This window comes from Podarcis liolepis, assembly GCF_965112155.1.
Source record: "Podarcis liolepis genome assembly, chromosome: 12".
In the NCBI taxonomy this organism is placed as follows: Eukaryota; Metazoa; Chordata; class Lepidosauria; order Squamata; family Lacertidae; genus Podarcis; species Podarcis liolepis.
The window spans coordinates 51,419,113-51,436,903 of record NC_139563.1 but is presented as its reverse complement, the minus strand read 5'-3'; the positions used below and the strand labels follow the sequence as shown (position 1 = coordinate 51,436,903).

Here is a 17,791-nt window from a genome sequence, read left to right as displayed (position 1 = left end):
GAGGGTTTTTGTTTTTTAATGTCTGCATTATTGTTTACAGTTAACTTCCTAAAATTTTTGTGCTATTTCTAGATAGACCCAGATTACCGGAACATAAATTAACCGTGGAAGCACTTTCCCAAGTGCTAGTTGGGGAAATAACATGTGCCCCTTTTGTCCATGCAAAGTTGAGATTGCCTGTGAGGCTCGCAAGTCTTTTGCCAGAGAGCCACACTAAGGATTATGGAGCTCTGTGGCAGAACTTCTCATTCCTTTTTCTACATCACAACCCCCGTGTCGTGGTACCAATTGGGCCTTGTAGTGGCAGCTCTTTACCAAGAGAAAAAAGAAGACATGGCAGATCAAATCATGGATGTCTTGTTATTTGACATATTCACGGGTATTAAAATGCTTGAGTTTGTTCAGTCTCCAGACTACCATATGTACATTTGTGCCATTTAAGTGGACTCCCAAGGTAACTATCATTTTCTCTGAAAAGGTAAACTTTGATTCTTTTCTATGATAGGTCACCCTGGATGGAATCTGTCAAAAGGTGATTCAAGCCAATTTTCCAGTAGACAGCAGAAACATTTTGAAATATACTCATAGTCAAGAGTGGATTTCATGCTCTTTCTTCAGCTCATAGTGGTGAGGAGGAATGGCAGTTCCCCCAGAATGTCTGCTTTATATACATTATTTACACAATGGGCCCCATGTGATTGGCTAATTCCAGGATTCTCCTGTAGGCCAATGAGGTTGCGGATTCACTTCCACCTGGAGCTGGATTGGGTGGCTCCTGTGGACGAATCAGACTGCTGCATTCTGGATCCTATTGTTCTAGGACCAATCAGACTGCTGCATTCTGAATCCTATTGTTCTAGGACCAATCAGACCGCTGCATTCTGAATCCTATTGTTCTAGGACCAATCAGACTGCTGCCTTTTGGATCCTATTCAACTCAGTACATAACACATTTCATCAGCCTAAAGTGGTATTTTAAATTTGTGCAGCATGACCAAGACTTGGCAATCCCAGGGTGATATGGGACTGCAGTCCTACACACACTGAATTTGAAATAAGGCCGTTTAAATCAGTAAAAGGAACTTTGAGTAAACATTTACAGATGCTTGCCATTTTACAGTGGAAAAACCAAGTACAGCAGAACCCTGGAAGCCAGTGAGACGAAGGAAACGATTGGAAAAACAATGTGCAAGTGGAACAAGGTTTAGTGGAGAAACAGTTTTTGGATAAAGCTAGAAGCTGTTAAGTCTGGAGGCATCCTTAGATGTTACAAGAAGAGAGAAAAGCCTGGCTTGCGTTTCCTATGATGCGCAGTTGCAGCCTCAGCTATCAGAAGCCTGGGAAATCCTTTGGTGCCCTCTTCTCTGAGGTTCACTCATATTCACTGAAAAGCAGCTCCTCTGCCACAATACGGAAACCTCAGCAGTCACATTTTGATAGTTCCCACTCATGGTGTTAGTTTCAAGCCAGACCTGATAACCAGACATTAGGTCGCTGTAAGGTAGTGGTTCTCAAAGGGTGTGGCAGGCAAGGGTTGATGGCAAGGGTGGCAGGAAGATTCAAGAATAAGAAACAGGCAAACATTTCAGTGTTTTACACACACACACACACACACACACACAGAGAGAGAGAGAGAGAGAGAGAGAGACAGACAGACAGACAGACAGACAGACAGACAGACAGACAGACACAAACACACACACACACACACACACACAGAGAGAGAGAATATGGGTTGATAGCTTTTCAAAATACAGTGGTACCTCGGGTTACAGACACTTCAGGTTACAGACGCTTCAGTTTACAGACTCCACTAACCCAGAAATAGTACCTCGGGTTAAGAACTTTGCTTCAGGATGAGAACAGAAATTGCATGGCGGTGGCAGCGGGAGGCCCCATTAGCTAAAGTGGTGCTTCAGGTTAAGAACAGTTTCAGGTTAAGAACGGACCTCCGGAACGAATTAAGTTCTTAACCCGAGGTACCACTGTAGCTTTTTTGACAAATATGAAAGATCGGGAAAGGCTTCTTTGTGTTGTTGAGGAGATGAGAGTTTGTCTCAAATGAAACCAAATATAAATGAGATCACCCATACCTCTCATTGAGTTTGTATATAGCCATTTATTATAGTAATTTTATTATTTGTACCCCACCCATCTGACAGGGTTGCTCCAGCCACTCTGGGCAGCTTCCAACATGTATAAAAAGACAATAAAACATTAAACATTTTAGAAGTTTCCCTATACAGGGCTGCCTTCAGATGTCTTCCAAAGCTTGTATCTCCTTGTCTCAGGAGTCACATAACTCCATACCATCCAACATTTCTCTCATGAAAATAGGGGTGTCCTAAGGAAAAGCAGGACATTCCGGGGTCAAATCAGAAATTGGAATGGCTTCTGTAAATCTGGGACTGTCCCTGGAAAACGGGCACTTGGGGGGTCTGGACTTAAGGTACATATGTAAGAGGATTGTTTATCATTATATTTTGGGAACGATTCCTGTTCTTATGTAGCTGCATTGTTTTATACTACCTGGATGTCCCATGATCATATTATAAAGCAGTTATGTTCCGTGTTATAAATCAAGCACTGCAAGAAATACCGTATTTTTTGCACCATAACACTCACTTTTTTCCTCCTAGAAAGTAAGGGGAAATGTCTGTGCGTGTTGTGGAGCGAATGCCTGCGGGTGGCGGGGGGGATCTGCTGCAGTCGTGAGCAGAGGATCCATGGTTCCCCTTCCTTCCCTCCTCCGTGGTTACAAAGCATGGATCCACATGGATCCTCAGGATTTTTGCATTGGGCTACTCCAAACTCACTGTCAGATCACATGTCTGTGGCCACAGCATGAACCACAAAAATCATATATCCACTATTTCGTTTAGAATATTTTTTTTTCTTGTTTTCCTCCTCTAAAAACTACGTGCGTGTTATGGTCTGGTGCGTGTTATAGAGCGAAAAATACAGTAGTTTCTTATCATTTTCCAATGGATCTTTTCTCAATAGAAAACTTGGTGTGGCGTGAGCAAATTTTTATTTTGAAAGGGTGACCTGGGGAATTTTTTGTTTTGTTTTGTTTGAGAAGCACTGCTGTAACCTGTTAATCCAGCCTTTCTCAACCTGTGGGTCTCCAGATGTTGTTGAACTACAACTCCCATCACCCCTAGCTAGCAAGGCCAGAGCTCAGGGATGATGGGAGTTGTAGTCCAACAACATCTGGGGACCCACAGGTTTAGAACCGCTGCCGGTTAATCCTTAGTTCCCCTCCTCGGCTACTCCTTTTGCACAGAAGCAGCCTGCTGCTATCTTATCTTGCTGGCCCAGGCAAGGATGGTTGCAGAAGCCCAGAGACAACAGGATGAGGCTTCCCACGCAGATGGGGCAAGAAGACAGGTGGAAGTGGTAATGCTGCAAAAGGCCTGCGTCTGCTGACCTTTGCGGGAAGAAGATGCATATTGTGCTGAGCTCGCTTTCGTGGTGCTTCCGTCCCTCTCTCTTCCCACACAGCAAATGCCACCTCTGCCCCTCTCGTCCCCTCTTGCCCACAGGGGACAGTCCTTGTCCTCTTTTGTGTGTCCCCTGCCTTCTCTCAGTATAAATTGGGGTGAGGAGGAAAAAGGAACACGGAGTATTGGAGGGCTGGATGCACAGGAAAACCACACCGTGTTGAAACACCCAAGACTTTGAAAAACATTTAATGGGAATTAAATGTTTCACCATACATTTGAAGCACCGTATTTTTCGCTCCATGAGATGCACCTGACCATAAGATGCACCTAGTTTTTAGAGGAGGAAAACAAGAAAAAAAATATTCTGAACAAAACAGTGGATGTATGATTTTTGTGGTTCATGCTGTGGCCACAGACATGTGATTTGACGGTGAGTTTGGGGTAGCCCAATGCAAAAATCCTGAGAATCCATGTGGATCCGTGCTTTGTAACCACGTTTTTGCATCCTATTTTTTTTAAAAAAAGCAAGATCTGTTTTTTGCCCCTGGGCAATTCGGCTCCAGGGACCATGTATTCGCTCCATAAGACGCACAGACATTTCCCCTTACTTTTTAGGAAGAAAAAAGTGTGTCTTATGGAGCAAAAAATACGGTACATTGAAAACACATCACTCTCTCTCAATGCCCCGCCCCACCCCAACCCCAAAGAATCCTGGGAACTTGGAAAAGCATAGAGCTGCTCTTCCCAGTACTCGCCGTAACAAATGACAGTTCCAGGATTCTTTGGGGGAAGTCATGTGCTTTGAATGCACTTTAAATGTATGGTCTTTGCAAAAGCTCTTTGCAAAAGCCCTCTTCACATGTGTAGCTGATGCATGAAGGGCATAGCTGGGCCCTGCTGCTGACCCCACACCAAAGGTATGCACACTTTTGAGTCTTGCCTTGACCCCACGATGTCTGTTCCGAGAGAGGACCATCTGGAAGGAGAGACTATGCGCATCAACTCCTCTCCCACATGCTCTTCTCAATGTGCGTGGCGTACGAGCATTTTGAGGGCAGGGGAGAATGGGCACTGCCCGGCTCTGCCCTCAATATGTATAGCATATGTTGGGGTAAGGCCTTTGGGGTACGTAGCTAAGTCACAGAGCACAAGTTTGAGCCCCGGCGTCTCCAGATAGGACTGAGGGGAAACCCTGGAGAGAGACTGCCAACAAGGGCTGCCATATTTCAAAAAGTAAAATTTCTGACACTGCCAACCACCAAAATTGTTGAAGGTATTTTTTAATAAACCTACCCAAAGTGTTGAGCTTCATTTGGGAACAAACCCAATTATTGGGTGATTTTAAGCTTTTGGAGCTGCTTTTTTCCAGCACATTGCCATACATCTGGGTTTTCCCTGACATTTTGCCGGTTCGGCAAAATTCCTTCTCGACACCATTTTTACACCCAAAAACCAGGACATGTCATGAATTTTTGTGACATAGCGCAAGCCTATGGAAGTGAGAGCTGGACCATAAAGAAGGCTGATCGCCGAAGAATTGATGCTTTTGAATTCTGGTGCTGGAGGAGACTCTTGAGAGTCCCATGGACTGCAAGAAGATCAAACCTAACCATTCTGAAGGAAATCAGCCCTGAGTGCTCACTGGAAGGACAGATCCTGAAGCTGAGGCTCCAATACTTTGGCCACCTCATGAGAAGAGAAGACTCCCTGGAAAAGACCCTGATGTTGGGAAAGATGGAGGGCACAAGGAGAAGGGGACGACAGAGGACGAGATGGTTGGACAGTGTTCTCGAAGCTATCAGCATGAGTGTGACCAAACTGCGGGAGGCAGTGGAAGACAGGAGTGCCTGGTGTGCTCTGGTCCATTGGGTCACGAAGAGTTGGACATGACTAAACGACTAAACAGCAACAACAGGGCAAGCCTACTGCCAACCAGTGTAGATAAGAGTGAGACTGGGCCTGTAAGGCAGCTTACTATGGGTAGAGATCCTATAGGTCAGGCCAACATGGGAACCTGCAGATGTTGTTGGGCTCCCATCAGATCCAACCATCAGGTTCGGGGGTGATGGGAGCTCTGGTCTAACAACAACAAGGCTACACCTTCTCTAGATCCAGAGAAAAAGCTTCCTTCTTCACCCCCAAGTCAGTGCTTTTATCAGCCTTTTGAGAACAGGGAACCGTGTCACAGCAATCATGCTTTCCCCACTTCACCCATTAATTGCACAGCTAAGCAAAAGACCATCTCTCTGACTACGATGGCTGCTGGATCTTTCTTGACAGCAGAAGAAAGGGGCTGGAGGCCCTTTGATGGAACTGATAGATTGCCAGCAACAGCTCAATCATGACTGCTGTTTGGAAAAGTCAATTGTTACAAGAGATTGAAAGCTTCACTTCCCGTGGTGGGCTCATTTATTGGTTTTTATTAAAATCAGTGATACAAAAAGTGGAAGAGCATACAAACGCCACAAGCCACAATACAATATCCTGTTTCTTTCAAGCTACCTTCGGTTCTCAAAAAGGTACACCCCATCTCCAGCCTGTCAGAAGCATCTACTGTTAAATAGTTATTCGGAGCCAGTCATTGTCATGTATGATCTAGCTGAAATTCTTGCACTGCAGTTGGTTGGACCAGATGACCCTTGGCATTCCTTCCCAAGTCTGCAATTCTATGATTATTTCATTGGCCTGCATCTAAGGATGCTTCCAGATGGGACAGATTGCTGGGATTTCGCAAATGGGTAATGCGCAAGAAAAGACAAGAGAAAACCTGTCCCAAGTGGTGTTTATAGGAAGGCCGTAATACTAAACAATTTTCAGCCACAGCTAAGGAACTATGATTACCTGGTTATACCTTAACACCAAGAGAATGTAATACAGTGGTACCTCTGGTTACGTACTTAATTTGTTCCAGAGGTCTGTTCTTAACCTGAAACTGTTCTTAACCTGAAGCACCACTTTAGCTAATGGGGCCTCCCGCTGCTGCTGCGACGCCGTCGTGCGATTTCTGTTCTCATCTTGAAGCAAAGTTCTTAACCCGAGATATTATTTCTGGGTTAGCGGAGTCTGTAACCTGAAGCGTCTGTAATCTGAAGCGTATGTAACCCGAGGCACCACTGTACTAAGATAAATTGTCATGTTAAAGATGATCTGTAGATGGTTCTGCTCCATAGGTGGTATCTGAGACCACGGAAAAAGGACAGGGTTTATAGGGTTGATAATTTTGGTGGGCAAAGGTGTGCTGTGATCAACATGGACTTTTACATTGCCCCAAATTTTTGAACAATTGAGATTTTGTAATCAAGGTAATGCATGGAATTCCAGTTTGTAGGGCTGCCATCTGCTGCCCACTTGCCTGGGAGGGAGTCCCACTGAACTCAGTTGGAATTACGTCCGAGCAGACATGCACAGGATCACATTGCTAGAAGAGATTTGCTGAATTTTGCTGAATTTGATTCATATGATTTCCGATTAGGACGATGAAGAATCTCCTAATGGCTGCAAAAATTTGCATCCCAGGAAGTGATTGTTAAACACTGTTTCCATACAGAAAAAGTTCTTGGAAGAAGCCTAGCAAACTACAGAAATAGGAACACTGCCCTATACAGTGGTACCTCGGGTTAAGTACTTAAATATGTTCCGGAGGTCCTGAAACTGTTCTTAACCTGAAGCACCACTTTAGCTAATGGGGCCTCCAGCTGCTGCCGCGCCACCGGAGCACGATTTCTGTTCTCATCCTGAAGCAAAGTTCTTAACCTGAGGTACTATTTCTGGGTTAGCAGAGTCTGTAACCTGAAGCGTATGTAACCTGAGGTACCACTGTATTAGAGATGCTTTAGAAAAGGAGATATCCAATGACCAATGTCAGTCAAACCCACATAGAACCACTAAAATCAGAATACTAGTTAAGTCCATTGATTTGAATTGGTCTGCTCTTAGCATGACTAATGGTGGCTTATCACCCCAGAGTTGTAGCTGTAATAATATAGTTTAGCGTACAACCACAGGTCGTAAAACAGATTATCTTCCACACCTGAACCCTGCAAAAATCAGAATACAACTCCCTTCACATCAGCTGGGATTCCACCCTGCTTAGATTTTTCAGTGCAAATCATTCTTGATTCTAGAGACTTTGGGCAAGATAAGGGCGGTTTGAAAAGCATTCTTTCCAATGCTTTTAGGGTATTCAAATATTCACAACCGTGAAGTATTCACAACCGTGCCAAAGCATGTTTAAGTGTCAAATGACACATTGTGCTAATTGCATAAAAACAATTACTGTGTGCAGTTTTTCAAAATGTCTACAACCACCACAGGGTCGGTTGGGCAGGATTAGACTCGCCACCATCCCACAGTCCCAACAACAATCTCTCCGTGGAGGGGCTATTAGCCTCAGGAAAGAGTATTCCACTGGCGACAATGGAAAGGCAAGCATAATCTTAATTGTGCAACCTTCTACATGCCTAATCATAAGTAAATATAATAATATAAAGTTGAGGTCATTTTAATCTGTTTCGGTAGTTTAACTTTTGCATGCTTTAAAGTATGGCTGTAGATTTGTCTCCATTTTATTATCTTTCTGCAAACTTTGAGGTCTTTTTTCTCTTCTTCTTCTTCTTGTCAGTTAAAGAAGCTAATGGATTTTGTACACGGCATTGGCTTGTTAATGAAATATCTGTTTTAAATTGCTACATTCAATCATGCTGAAGACAACACATGGTGTAGAAGTGAAATACATTGTGTGGAGGTACTATCTCACATGGGGCAACTGAAGAATGGAGGGGGGAGAATTCAGTGAGTAGGGAAAGACAAGGACAGGAAAATTGTAGCAATAAACAATAATAACATTATTATTATTATTATTATTATTATTATTATTATATATTTAGTTATTTATACCCAATCTTTTACAGATAAAATAAGAATAGCTAAAAACACAGGAAGAGGTGTTAGTAAAGCAGGAATGGATAGAAATTGAGAGAGAGGAAAGCAGCAGTTTTAAACAAAGGTTTGATTGTTTTTGAAATGGTGTCTTAGGTTGGTTCACATTTGTGTGAACTGAATCAAATTTCTCCCGATTCCAAAATCTGATACATGCTTACCTAAGCTGAGAGTAAGTCCAGTTGAGCTCTTGGTGCTAACTTTTGAGCAGGCATACACAGGATTCTGCTGTTAATATAATTTTAAAAAAACAAACAAACATGATTTCAAGGTTTAGCCTTGGAAGGACTTCTACTGCAGCTCCTTGCCCACTAACAGCAGTGGATATTTCCATGCCGCAGACTGGAAGTGATGTTTCAACTCCACTATTTTGGCACTGTTGAAATCTCTGTGGCAAACAATCTGATTTTCTGATTGCTTGTACAATGAGACAACCCCCTCCGCTTTGAAGATTAAAATGGAATATATATATATATAGTGTGTGTATGTGTATATATATATATATATATATATATATATATATATATATATATAGTTTTTTTAATAAACAAAACAAAGAAAATATGTTTCACGCTGCAGCCAAATCTCGCATATGATGAATCTAATCAGTTGTCGGCCTTCATATTTACTTTCGTAGCTGTTGGTTGAGAAGGAGATCAAAATTACACGAGCTAATATTGTGAACTAGAATGGCCAGGTAAAAAGGACATTGGCTCTTGCACCTTTAATAGTAGTTTGTCTTGCAAAGTAGCCTATTGAAATGCCCTCTCCTATACATTAAAGGTAGTGATGTATGGAAGTGAGAGCTGGACCATAAAGAAGGCTGATCGCTGAAGAATTGATGCTTTTGAATTATGGTGCTGGAGGAGACTCTTGAGAGTCCCATGGACTGCAAGAAGATCAAACCTCTCCTTTCTTAATGAAATCAGCCCTGAGTGCTCACTGGAAGGACAGATCGTGAAGCTGAGGCTCCAATACTTTGGCCACCTCCTGAGAAGAGAAGACTCCCTGGAAAAGACCCTGATATTGGGAAAGATGGAGGGCACAAGGAGAAGGGGACGACAGAGGACGAGATGGTTGGACAGTGTTCTCGAAGCTACCAGCATGAGTTTGACCAAACTGCGGGAGGCAGTGGAAGACAGGAGTGCCTGGCGTGCTCTGGTCCAGGGGGTCACGAAGAGTCGGACACGACTAAACAACTAAACAACAACAATACATTAAAGGTGCAGGAGTGCTATGGCCCTTCAGATATTATATGCTGCTTCTTGTTCTTACCTTAATAGGCTCTGTCTTGCTTTGACTGAAAATGTGCTCAAATCTGATCAGGGTGATTGCTCCCTCTTCTGCCTTAGACTGATGCAGCCAGAGCATAGACTGCAGATGCTGCAACTGTTTCCTCAATTGCAACCCAGCTCTGCAAGGGAAATGAACTGCTTCTTCCGAGAAGATCTTGCATAGGCTGACCAGGACTGCATGCATGTTTAACTGGGCTCTTGCTGGGCTGGAAAAAAATTGGGGTGGGATTATGACATGAACACCCACCAGATTCTGAGATGAATGAATCATGTGACATAAAGAGTGTCCCCTGGAAAGTTAATTTCCCCAGCGTGCCATGGACTTGACTCCCAACAACAATTTCTCATTTGTTTTGTTTTGTAACGTTTATGTCATATGTTGTGTTGCAAGCATGCCTCTGCTCTACTCTGAAAGGAAGGACAGGGTATAAAAACTTTTAAATAAATAAATGTCGTTTTAGATAGATAGATACAGTGGGTTTCCCCCCTAAAAAATGTTCAGGGGTACTCTCATTTTGACTCAAGAAAATTACCATTTTATAGTTCAAATTGAGGGAAATAAATACAGTAAACGGACAAAAGTACAAAGAACATGCATTGCCTCATATTACACAGCTGACAGCTGACAGTAACTTCCACATTGGCATGAGGTTGTGTGCACTAACGTCTTCCCGATAATGGCTTGCTGTTGGTATCTGTCGCCAGCCCTCCAATGCAGATGTCATAAGAGAAACCATGATCAGAAAGGGGAATTAAAGAATGACACTGTCTATATTCGTATCTGCTTTATATTCTGTATTGAGTAAGTATATGTATGCTATCAGAGAATGTCGTTTTCTGAGAAATAATGTACCTTTGACTTCAAGAATGAATCTTTTTACTTGTACCTCTTCATTTCTATCTTTTTAAAGAATGTATCTTTAAGAATGACTTCAAGAATGTATCTTTAAGAAAGTATTTTTTTACTTGTATTTTAAAGAATGTATCTTTTAGAACATGGGTAGGCAAACTATGGCCCGGGGGCCGGATCCAGCCCAATCACCTTCTTAAGCCAGGCCACAGACGGTCCCGGGAATCAGCATGTTTTTACAGGAGTAGAATGTGTGCTTTTATTTAAAATGCATCTCCGGGTTATTTGTGGGGCATAGGAATTCGTTCATTTTTCTCTCTCTTCAAAATATAGTCCGGCCCCCCACAAGGTCTGAGGGACAGTGGACCAGCCCCCTGCTGAAAAAGTTTGCCGACTCCTGTTTTAGAATGCATCTTTTTACTTGTATTTCTTTACCTTGTATCGCTCCTTAAAATGTAACTAAAGAACGTAACTCTTGTCTTTGTATCGCTGTATAGTTTAATGCCCTCATATCCCGTATTCCCTGTTTTATGCCTTTGTATTACTACATTAGTGTATAACCAATCTGTGAATATTATTGTCTGCTACTCACAAACTGTCAAACTCACAAACTGTCAAACCTTGTAGCACCACAGCGCCACCTACTGAGTCTACAAATGAACCCAAGACTACACACAAAATGCAAACATAAACCAAGTTTAATTAATAAAAGTATGCAGAACAGAACTTCACAGCACCACTGATAACCATTTCCCAAAAATCCAGTCAATCATGTAATCTGCATGCTGATCACCCCAGAACCTCCAGTATTCTTTCCTGTAAAGAAAGGAAAAACAGAACTATTAGCCAAGATCCGCTGAAAAGGAAAAACAGTTCAACACCTTTTGCTCCCAATCTCAAACAAACGACATCTCCATTAGCACCACTCAAGATCTTACAACAGGGGTCAGCAAACGTTTTCAGCAGGGGGCTGGTCCACTGTCCCTCATACCTTGTGGGGGGCCGGACTATATTTTTTGGGGGGGGGATGAGCGAATTCCTGTGCCCCACAAATAACCCAGAGATGCATTTTAAATAAAAGCACACATTCTACTCATGTAAAAACACCAGGCAGGCCCCACAAATAACCCAGAGATGCATTTTAAATAAAAGCACACATTCTACTCATGTAAAAACTCGCTGATTCCCGGACCGTCCACGGGCTGGATTTAGAAGGCAATTGGGCCAGATCCGGCCCCTGGGCCATAGTTTGCCTACCCATGTTCTAAAAGATACATTCTTTAAAATACAAAGATACATTCTTTAAAATACTTTCTTAAAGATACATTCTTGAAGGCAGATAGCAGGCTACAGCTTGCAGTTTATTTATTCTTTTATTTCATACCATTTATATTTAGGCGACCACCCATGAACATGTGTTCAATATGTGTGCAACTGTGGACATGCACATAACTCAGAAGTGACTGATAAATGTCAAAAACGTCACCCAGAGGGGCAGAGCGGGGTGGGGGCAGAACAGAGGGTTGGGGGGCTTTCCCAACGGTGTTTCAAATACACACAATTTCATTGATGCACGTGGCGCCTCAAAATGTAACGTTAATGGCGGGTTGCCTGTACTGCTTAATTTTTAAATCCACGTCTTTGTGCTTTGCAAAAACACACAAACAAAAGAATAAAATTATCAGTAAAAGCAGTTTAAAACAACTATTTAATTAAAAGAAATAAGAATTAAGGATCAAGCAAAAACAGATTTAAAAACACCCAGCAACATTATGGAAGAGGGCAACCAAGATGATCAAGGGTCAGGGTCTGGAAACCAAGCCTTATGAGGAATGGTTGAAGGAGTTGGGTATGTTTAGCCTAGTTAAAGCTATGGTTTTCCCAGTAGTGATGTATGGAAGTGAGAGCTGGACCATAAAGAAGGCTGATCGCCGAAGAATGGATGCTTTTGAATTCTGGTGCTGGAGGAGACTCTTGAGAGTCCCGTGGACTGCAAGAAGATCAAACCTCTCCATTCTGAAGGAAATCAGCCCTGAGTGCTCACTGGAAGGACAGATCCTGGAGCTGAGGCTCCAATACTTTGGCCACCTCATGAGAAGAGAAGACTCCCTGGAAAAGACCCTGATGTTGGGAAAGATGGAGGGCAGAAGGAGAAGGGGACGACAGAGGACGAGATGGTTGGACAGTGTTCTCGAAGCTACCTGCATGAGTCTGACGAAACTGCGGGAGGCAGTGGAAGACAGGAGTGCCTGGCGTGCTCTGGTCCATGGGGTCACGAAGAATTGGACACGACTAAACAACAACAAGCCTGGGAAAGAGGCTAAACTCGTGTGTAGCCTGGGGATTTCTTTTCAGTACCAGAATTAGACTCCAAGTTCTTTCCCAAATCAAATTGTTTTTCCTAAGCTTTTATAATGTGCTTTCATCTATGAAAACTAGCTGAAATTCAACCTATGGAGATGCGTGACTCTACACTTTTCCCTAGCTCCGCGGTAATGAGCTAACCACCCGCCTTCCTTTCTGTAACCGGGCTCTTTCGTCATCTCCAAGCGACGTGCTTGGGATGATGGGAGTTGCAGTCTGACAAGATCTGGCGACCCAAACCGTTTCATAGCATACAGTACTGTATATCGAAGCAGAATTGACAGAGAGGAGCTGAAAACGGCCAAGATCCTTAGCAATTTTTAGGTTTAATTCCAGATTTTAGTAATTTTTAAGTTTAATTCCTGGATCCTCAATCATTTTTAGGTTCAATTCCTAGATCCTTAGTAATCTTTAGGTTCAATTCCATCAGCATCTGCCGTTAGTCTTAAATGCCCTGTTCCAGGCAAACGCGAAGCAGGAAACAAGGTGGAACTGTTCAGTGGTAAGAAAACTAGGCAGGTTCCGGGTCTGCATAAAAGGCGGATCTACACGGATCCTCATGGATCCTCCACTTTTTAAAAAATAATTCCAACAAATGCAGTGTCAAATCACACCTAGAAGGCACGCCTACAAACTGGACTATAAAAAACGTGGATCCAACACTTTGCCGCGGTGCAGCACCATAAAAACATGGATCCGAGGCACGGATCCTCATGAATTCATATGATTTTTATAGTGAAACAAAATAAAAACACCATGCTACTGTAGACCACATCTTAGTCTGTAGGAGGAACCAAAAAAATCACGCATCCACTGTTTCGTGGTGCCGCAATGGCGCAAAAACATGGTTAAAAAACACGGATCCTCATGAATCCTCATGATTTTTGCACTAGATCAGCCCAAACTCACTTTCAAATTACACATCATGTCCAGGGGCACAACATCCACCACAGAAATCACGGATCCATGGCTTCCTGGCCATACCATGGCACAAAAACGTGGTTTTCAAGAACAGATCCTCATGGATCCTCACACTTTTTGCATTGGACCAACCCAAACTCACTGTCAAATCACACATCATAGCCAGGGGCACAACCTACACCACAAAAAACTCAGATCCACGCCTGCCTGACCACGCCCTGGCCCAAAAACGTGGTTCCGAAGCACGGATCCTCATGAATCCTTATGATTTTTGCACTAGATCAACACAAAGTCACCATCAGATCAAACATCATGGCCATGGGCACAGCATCCACCACAAAAATCACGGATCCACGGCTTCCTGGCCACTCCAAGGCCCAAAAACGTGGTTTTCAAGAACGGATCCTCATGGATCATCATGCTTTTTGCATTGGGCCACCCCAAACTCACCATCAAATCACACATCATGTCCAGGGGCACAGCCTGCACCACAAAAATCACGGATCCACGGCTTCCTGACCATACCGTGGCCCAAAAACGTGGTTTTGAAGCACGGATCCTCATGGATCCTCACGCTTTTTGCATCGGGCCACCCCAAACTCACCGTCAAATCACACATCATGTCCAGAGGCACAGCCGGCACCACAAAAATCACGGATCCACGGCTTACTGACCATACCATGGCCCAAAAACGTGGTTTTGAAGCACGGATCTTCATGGATCCTCATGCTTTTTGCATTGGGCCAACCCAAACTCACCGTAAAATCACACATCATGTCCAGGGGCAGCGCCTGCACCACAGAAAACTCGGATCCACGGCTTCCTGGCCACTCCAAGGCCCAAAAACGTGGTTCCGAAGCACGGATCCTCATGGATCCTCACGCTTTTTGCATTGGGCCACCCCAAACTCACCGTCAAATCACACATCATGTCCAGGGGCACAGCCTGCACCACAAAAAACTCGGATCCACGGCTTCCTGGCCACTCCATGGCCCAAAAACGTGGTTCCGAAGCACGGATCCTCATGGATCCTCACGCTTTTTGCATTGGGCCACCCCAAACTCACCGTCAAATCACACATCATTCCCAGGGGCACCGCCTGCACCACAAAAAACTCAGATCCACGCCTGCCTGGCCACTCCATGGCCCAAAAACGTGGTTTTAAAGCACGGATCTTCATGGATCCTCACTCTTTTTGCATTGGGCCAACCCAAACTCACTGTCAAATCACACATCATGTCCAGGGGCACAGCCTGCACCACAAAAAACTCGGATCCACGGCTTCCTGGCCACTCCATGGCCCAAAAACGTGGTTTTGAAGCACGGATCCTCATGGATCCTCACGCTTTTTGCATCGGGCCACCCCAAACTCACCGTCAAATCACACATCATGTCCAGAGGCACAGCCTGCACCACAAAAATCACGGATCCACGGCTTCCTGGCCACTCCAAGGCCCAAAAACGTGGTTCCGAAGCACGGATCCTCATGGATCCTTAGGTTTTTTTTATGTTTGGTCACCCTGAAATCACTTTCAAATCACACATGATGTATATGACCACAGAACGAACCACAAAACCACAGAGCACAGCCAAGGAACAAACACTATATTAAATACTTTAATCCTCATGGATCGGCATGATTGTTAAATGGACTCCACCAAATTATATTGTAAGATCACACCAATGTCCATGGAATGACCGAAATACAAACGCTATCTGAAATGGTTCTGCATTAGCAAGAACACTGAAATAAAATGACATTCATATTCATAGCTTCCACTGTGAAGAACTGCACCTGGAAATTTTTGACACTGCTAAACCTCAAGAATGTCCAAGGCAGAGATTGTGATGATCTTACCTGTGAATGTAAATTATCAAACCAACTAGATGGAGACCACCAAAGTAACCATGAAAAACAATCACCTGTCTTGCGTCAATTCAGCTACAAATGGTTTTGGGACAAAAGTTGGTTGCTTTGCAGGGGTAGTAATTATAAATGGAGGTTTAACTGCAAGTTTTTTTGAGAACAGATTTTGTCAGTGCAAACTTTGAAATAGGGGGTTTCCAACGTGGTGCCCATGGGAATCATGTTGCCTGCTGACAGCTTTCCTGGAGTCCACCACGTGTTTTTAGAAAAAGAACAGGATTAGTGGTGAATTGTGCCCAGCATGACTTCAGATTGTTCATGGTACATTTGATTGACTACAGGGGCATATGAAGGGGCAGCGGGGTGATGGTGCCCCAGGGTGCCATGCTGGGGGGAGAGTGACAGTAAGGTCGCTGTACTGGCTGCCGCTCTTGCGGCAACTGTACAGGCAGCCCCTCTCGCAGCGACCGTATGGGCCATATGGGCAGCTGCTCTCGCGGCGACTGTACAGGCTGCTGCTCGCGTAGCGTCCGTACAGGCAGCTCCTCTCACGGCGGCCGTACAGGCTGTATGGGCAGCCGCTCTCCTGGCGACCATACGGGCAGCCATGCATGCACAGTCCATACAGGACATCATCCAGGACTTGTTACCATATTATAGCTGCCACAAAATCTATCGGCATGCCACCAGAACCAGGGAAGCCTTGCCAGTTGCAGCTCACACAGTTGAAGTGAAATAAAAGACAGAAGAGTAGATCGGGAAGAAAGTTCCCCAGACTGCAGGAAAAGATAACAGTAGCTCCAGCATCTGATTCAGTGCAGGCTGCTGAGGGGTTTGACTCCTTAAGATCACCAACTGACTATGAGACACCTGGAAAGCACTCAGCCTCAGATGACCTCCACTCCAAAAGGTGGGAAAGAGGATTTGACAGTGACCGATATTGATTATTTTGATAGCAGCCCCATATTCTCAACACAAAGTGAGAAGTGTTTGGACAAATCACTGATTTGTACATCAGTTCCCCCATGGCACAACTGTACCTTCCCCACACTCAGTCTACAAACCATGGGACTTTGGTTCAGTTGGCAACATCTGTGTGTATGACTATGACATAAACACACTGAAAGGATCAAACTGGATAAATGATCGCATAATAGATGCCTTTCTTGCCTCCAGGGTGATCATGGCCAAAGAGCTAGGTCACAATGGAACAATTTTCCCACTTACCGTACTTGCCACTTCATGCAGATATGTCAAAGATTGCCAGTGCAAGCTCTGAAGAACTGTTTGAGATTTGGAGTGCTAAAGAAAGATGTTTTGATTATTCCAGTAAATGACAGAGAAGTCCACTGGAAACTGATAGTAATCATTTTTAAAAGGAAGACCATGCTCTATCTAGATTCCAAACATGGATTGAACCACTCTGTGATTGATGCAATAACATCCTTCTTAGCATGTCTGTATGAGATGGATTCAAAATATCCCTATAGTTTTGCGGCTGATCATTTTTTGCACCAACTGATATACCCAGGCAAGGTACCGTAATTCCAGTGACTACGGTCCTTTCACACGTACCATTGCCCATCTGATTGCTTCTGCTGCCCAATTACAGTTCATACAAAAGGATATGGCTGCTATTAGACCCTGGATTGCAAAAGAAATAATACAGTACTGTGGGAAAACCTATTTTGAAGGACAAGACAAATATTTTCAAGTGGAAATTGATGCTGTTCCTCCCAAGAAGAGACAAATCTTGAACGAGAGTTACATTACTGTGTCTCGATCATGCCCAGAGGGATGGAAGGATACACTAACCTATTGCTCAGATATCCTTGTTTGAAGGCTGCTGGTCACTATGTTTCTTGAAGGAAGGGTGCAGGAGGCCCAGTGGTGACCTAACTATGGCTTACTGTGAAGGAAACTGCAAGGACTGGTACCACTGCTTTCGCATAGGCATTGATTCAAAAGATCTTCCAGAGGTTTTTGTGTGTCCAGACTGTCAATCCACTGTGGCCAAATAGATTTTGAAACTGCGAACTGTCATATTCCACAGGTTGGTATAATACAGCAAAATCCAAACATATAGTTTTCATCATCATGGCAGGGATGG

The 17,791-nt window shown here is 43.8% G+C and overlaps 2 protein-coding genes across 4 annotated transcripts in view; one reads left to right on the top strand and one right to left on the bottom strand.

Moving 5' to 3' along the window:
- LOC310689926 (CX3C chemokine receptor 1-like) overlaps positions 1–17,791 on the bottom strand; it is a 31,126-nt gene that overhangs the window by 2,944 nt on the left and 10,391 nt on the right. The window contains exons 1-2 of one of the 2 annotated variants that reach the window (XM_083468500.1): positions 9,660–9,991; positions 8,546–8,612 (exon numbers count right to left, since the gene is read on the bottom strand). The gene's annotated coding sequence lies outside the window, so the exon portion shown is untranslated. Of the gene's footprint in view, positions 1–8,545; positions 8,613–9,659; positions 9,992–17,791 lie in introns of those variants that run through there. The other variant, XM_083468499.1, reaches the window with a different exon arrangement.
- SLC25A38 (solute carrier family 25 member 38) overlaps positions 13,098–17,791 on the top strand; it is a 30,608-nt gene continuing 25,914 nt past the window's right edge. The window contains exon 1 of one of the 2 annotated variants that reach the window (XM_083468525.1): positions 13,098–13,395. The gene's annotated coding sequence lies outside the window, so the exon portion shown is untranslated. The remainder of the gene's footprint in view (positions 13,396–17,791) is intronic. The other variant, XM_083468523.1, reaches the window with a different exon arrangement.